Here is a 5,823-nt window from a genome sequence, read left to right as displayed (position 1 = left end):
GAAAATTTCCTTTGCCTTTAATTTGGATTGTCATTTCTTAGTTGTACACGTGAGCCTCGCTTGTCTGGAATAAGTAACCAAATAAACTTGCTTTGATAAATGGGTGATGATGAGTGATATTTGGGAGTAACTCAAAAGTATTAGAGCTCTTTTTTTTTAATGACAGAGTCTTGCTTTGTAGTTCAGGATGGCCTTGAACTCATGGCAATCCTCCTGCCTCAGCTTCCCGAGTGGTTTCAATTTTTTTTTTTTTTTTTTTAGTCTGACAACCAGTTTGGTCATTTACCACCTAGATACTTTTTGGTAGACAGTAGTATCAACTACCCATTTAATACCAAAGCAAAGCTCAGACTCGATTTGCATCACACAGAATCACTTATTAAATTTATCAGCAAGCAGTAGCACAACTGTATACAATCTAAATTTTAAAAAGACCCAGCTTTCTGCTCTTTTAGCTGATCTAACCACATCTTCATGAAAGGGTCACTTGAGCCATGCTAAGTACTGGCATAATTCTCTGACCCTATGGTTTAGCATCAGTCCGCTGGAATCCTCGGTACTAATGGCTGAACACAGGAGTGTTCACCCATGGAGCGCTGGGTACTAGCCATACAAGCATGGGTTACACATCTCCTTACATCCTTGTACTTCCTCTGAGACCAGACAGTGCCTGTCGTATTTAGTCAGTCCACATACTAGTGCTGAATTCACAAATAATAGCTTGTTTCGCACCAAAACTGTTAGGAGGCCACCGATGTCACCAGTGGGAACACGTATTACATTAAGTGAACAGCCAAGTCTCTTGAATAACAAAGGCTTCTACAGTCACTGGTGAAGTACGGGCTTCTTGATTGGGTTGCTAGCTGACAATCTCTGGAGTGGATACAATTTACACTAACAGTTCCTGCACTGGGCTGAGATGTTTTCAGGCAACTTAACACCATAATCGGTGCTCTCTGGATCCAAGCAATACAGCATTAAAGGCAAACTAGGATATATTACTCTTAAAGCCCATATTATAAAAGCTATCAAACTATATGATCCAGCTAAACTTTTACTGAATAGCTTTTGTTTGTTTTGAGATAGGGTCTCACTGTAGTTCAAGCTGGCCCTAAACTTACAGTGTAGCTCAGGGTGGCCTCAAACTCAAGATCCTCTTGCCTCAGCCTCCCAAGTGCTGGGATTACAGGTACGCACCACCACATCCAGCCTGCATAGCTTCTTAAAAAGCATACTGCTAAGCCCTTTCTTACCAATCTTTGCTTAAATTTTTAACTTAGGCTGCATAAATCTTCCCATGTTGCTTGTGCCTGTTAACATTTACACCATTCTAACTCGTGTAGTGCTCTGTTTACCTGTTTGTTTCCCTTAACAAAACAGCACATCTGAGAGTGACCTTTCCAAAAATCTTTGCGTAGTGAGTGCCCAGAAAATCTTGAAGAGGAAAACATAAGTCTTTGTTTGGTTTCTTGGGGTTTACTGTTTTGTTTTAAGTTTTAAGAGGGTCACATGGTTTCTTACTGAGATTGTATATATAAATTATAAAATGTTTCCCTAAAAAAAAAAATGTAATATGATCATTTTAAAGAGAGACCCAATAAAGAAACTAAGCTACAAGAAGGTAGACAAAAGTCAGTGATGATCATAACATACTTTTTAAACTTCTTGATGGTAACGCTGAAGTACATTTCAGCACGAGGTTGTGAGTTTGGTTCTTGGTACCGGGGGCGGGGGGTGGGGGCGGGTGTGCAGAGTACATTTCACCGGGGATGTAGCTCCATGGCACAGTGCCTGCCTGGCAAGCACAAGGTCATGAGTTCAATTCCTGGTCAAAAAAAAAAAAAAAAAAACCCACATTTCATATTGCAAGTTAGCACAGGGATAAATCTAACACATGTGAGTATCTGTGTATATGTAATTTATATGCATGCACACATATATAACTTAAACAAGAAAAGGTTTTCCTTTCTCCCAAGAAAAAATTCTCACCCAAAAAGTTTAACATTTTTTGTGTGAATCGTCAATACAGGAAAAAATGTAAAGATTAAACAGCAGCAAAAAGCACGAGTTGAGACATCTGGATGGCGTTCGTTTTCATGTTAACCGGCGGGGCTCAGCAGGCCCACAGGTGGCATCAGGGCTGGTAGGGTGGACGGGCTGAGCTGAAGGACGACAGGGAGAGAAATAGTTAAATCTTGTTAACCAAGATCTGCACAAGCGAGAGAAGCAGTCACTCCGAAAATTCTACTGTACACAGCCCTCCTGTACAGTATCCCACCATGTGAAAGATACTAGATCATAAGGGTCCAATAGTAAAAGTATGACTTCTCCTGCAGAGTTCTAGACCATAATGTAAGTGTTTAACGTTCACTAATTATTTATGATGTGCCTTGTAGGACACTGTGGTGCTTAATCTTCATGATGATCCAATGAGGTAGTGTTTTACTTTTATTTTACAAATGATTTAGATTTGGATTTATGACCAGCTCCAAATTGCATAACTATTAAGTGACAGACTCCAGAAGCATGATTCCAAGTCCAAGTATTCAACCAAATCTTGCAGTTATGAAAGAAGTTAAGAGGCGCACACCAGATCTCCTCCATCCTACATCATACCACGGGTCTGGAACTTTCGAGGGTGCACTGACCAGCAGCAACAACAGTCACCGATGCCAGGCTATAGAGGGCACAGGGGCCTCCAACAGAGAGCTCCATCCTGACCTGGCTCTGCCACTTACATCCGTGTAACTGACATCTAGCACCACCACTGCCGCTGCCATGCTTTATTTTCACCCATCCCAAATGCTTGGCCTTCAAGCAGCAGGGCAGCTATGACGGACACATGTTCCAAAAGCTCAGCAGGGTTCCCAAACAGCAGGGACAGGGCTGGAGATATAGCTCAGCTGCATAAGTGCCTGCCTGACAAGCACAAGGTCCTGAGTTCGATTTCCGTACCGGAAAAAAAAAAAAAAAAAAAGGGACAGACAGTTCATCTCCCAGGATAACAGCTGTGTAACAGTCCTCACTGCCCGACCAGCCTGGGGCAGAAAGACCCATGGGAAGGAGGTGCACCGCCAAGAACAAAGACAACTAATGCTTACCTGACACACCTGGGCAGGGCTAGAGGGTACTAGCATTTTGGTCAGAGCTGGGGACCAAGCAAGTAAAACTTTAAATAACACATTTTAAATAACACGTTTTAGGGGCTGGGAATATGGCTCAGCAGTGCAGTGCCTGCCTGGCAAGTGTGTGGTCCTGAGTTCGATTCCTCGTACCAAAAAAAAAAAAAAAAAAGAAATAAGACATTTTAATTTCAGAGATATTCAAAAGCTAAATAACAAAGAAATGTAAATATAGCACACCACATGAGTCCATTGTGAATAATCACAGGGTCTTAACATAAGTGGGGAACACTGAACTAACCCAAAACTGTAACTGTACAGAGAAGGTTGCAGGGGTGAGGGAGGGTAGGGCATAAGGGAGTGAACTACTTGTGTTCAGTAGTAATAAGGAGAAAATATCTAAACCTCAAAAATCTAGACTAGTATAAGAGTTTATTTAGAAATCTGTGAATAGGAGGAGAAAAGCCTGAAAAGGTTGAAAATGACTGCCCCTTGGAAAAAGGAATCAAGAACGAGGAAGAAGCAGTTAGGCACAGTGGCCCAAATGACACCACTTGCAGGCTGAAGCAGGAGGACTGCCTCAAATTCAAGACCAGCCTGGGATACATAATTCAAGCCCAGCCTGAACTATATAACAAGATCCTGTCTCATAAAAACAAAAACAAACCAAAAAAGCATGAGGAAGAGGAAGGAAAGAGTTGACTTTTTCTTTTAAAAAATGAGAAGTGTAATTTTTTTTAATTTTTAAACTAGTATATGCACTATCTACCCAGTATGGGGTATGAGAATGTTGCAGACTTCCAGGCAGACAGACCTAGGCAGATACCTTAGCTACATGTCTTACCACTTATGGAACCTCGAGTAAATCACTTCACCTCTCTGGGTTCCGGGTTACTGATCTGTGAAGAGGGACTTCACAAAGGAAGGGACATAAGGGAGTGTCTGAGAGACTGTGCAGTCAGACTGTCCCAGCTCACACGCCAGCTCTGCCACTGACTGACTGCGAGGAACGGTACAAGTCACTTAATCTGCCTGGACATCGGGTTTCTCTTCTAAAAAAAGGTGCATATAATAAAATCTACCTCAAAGACTTGCTAAATGGATTAAAAGGCAATCGAAACGTTCTTGACATATAGTGGAGTTCGATAAATCACTTTAAAAGATCACTTCAAGCCATTATCGGCCGCAGGCGACGGTGTACGCCCCGCGCTGTGCGCAGCGCTGACCTCGACCGCACCTGCTCCCCGGCACAGCGCCGCACCGCCAGGGCGCCCTGCGTCTCCCCGGCCAGAGTAGCAGCACGGCTCCGCCTTTGCCCCGCCCCGGGCCTTTCTCTGAAAACATACTCTCAGAACAGCTGCTTTATTTGAGGAAATTTGTAGGACTCAATGAATTCTTAGTTCACTGAACTGTTTTTCAGTCCACTGAGAGATGACAGCGGGCCGGGGATTTAGCTCAGCGGCACAGCGCCTGCCTGGCAAGCGCAAGGTCGTGAGTTCTATTCTCGGTACCGGAAAAACAAACAAACAAACAAAAAGATGACAGCGGGTTAGGCTGGGATGAGAAAGCGAATCGAGCCTGTCTGCCAGCGAGGAACGCCCGGCCAAGCAGGTCCCCACCGCGACGCTGCAGCGCGAACAGGCGGTGAACCTGTCACCGCGCCGAGGCCGCACGACGCCCCGGGGCCACGCCCAGGCAGACGCCCCGCGCCGCGCTCCTCCCGCGGCCGGCTGCGGGCCAGGGCTGTCTACCCCGTCCCTAGACGCTTCCTGCCAGGGCTTCACACAGTTCAAAGAACCTCTGTGTGCAGTTTCTTTCCAAATAAACTGGTTTCTTGAAACTCACAAGAAGTCAAACACCAGAAAAGGGGATTTCTGAAAGCCACCCACTTGGATGGCAACTGGTAAGTTTCAAATATTAAGAAAAGAAAAAACAATCGACCTTGATCAGGCAGTATCTAATCTCCCCCAGCGCAGGAAGTGAAGGCGATCAAGTCTGATTTGCAGAAGGCCCTGAGGTTGCACAAAGCAGTCGCTCCCCGGCAAGGCCCACTCACAGCCTGCAGAGAAGCCTGCTCTGCCTGCCTCCTCCGGGCGACTGGAGGGAAAGCACCACCAAATTCCCTGTGAACTCTGCAACCAACGACCCGCGCCGAGGTCACTGGGGGAGGGGGAGAGGAGGGGGGGCTGAGATTTCTGTGCTGTGGGGGCCGCGGGATGCAGTAGCCCTCAGGCTCCTCGTTCCACGCGTTGGTCAGGCCCCTAACCCTCACCAGGCACTGAGCTACGGTGGGAAAGCCGGGTGTGGCGGCACACGCCTGTAGTCGCAGCACTTTGGAGGCTGAGGCAGGAGGATTGCCACTAGTTCTCCTCCCAGCACACAGAGAATGCCACTTGTCCCCGTTCAGATGGCGGGAACATCTAGGCTGTGCTGCCCTGCTGAGAGCAGGGCAGAGAAACCTCGATTCGTCTTGTCAGGGGTGGGGCTGAGAAAGAAGAACCCCGGGACTGAAAGCTGTCGGATCATTAGGAGTTTTCCAGACCAAAGCGAGGGAGGGCGCTAGGGAGGAACCGCGCGGAAGAGAAGCGCTCGCTCCCGGAGGCTCCGGAGCCGGGATGCCGGAGCGCAGGATGCGTCCGGGGCCGGCGGGGAGGCTGCAGCGGCGGGCCGAGCCGGCCGGCGGGGAGGGCAGGGGACAGGC

The sequence above is a fragment of the Chinchilla lanigera genome, unplaced genomic scaffold (assembly GCF_000276665.1).
Source record: "Chinchilla lanigera isolate Chin_1 unplaced genomic scaffold, ChiLan1.0 scaffold00023, whole genome shotgun sequence".
NCBI classification, from domain to species: domain Eukaryota; kingdom Metazoa; phylum Chordata; class Mammalia; order Rodentia; family Chinchillidae; genus Chinchilla; species Chinchilla lanigera.
The sequence above is the reverse complement of the archived record's forward strand: the minus strand, read 5'-3'. Positions refer to the sequence as shown.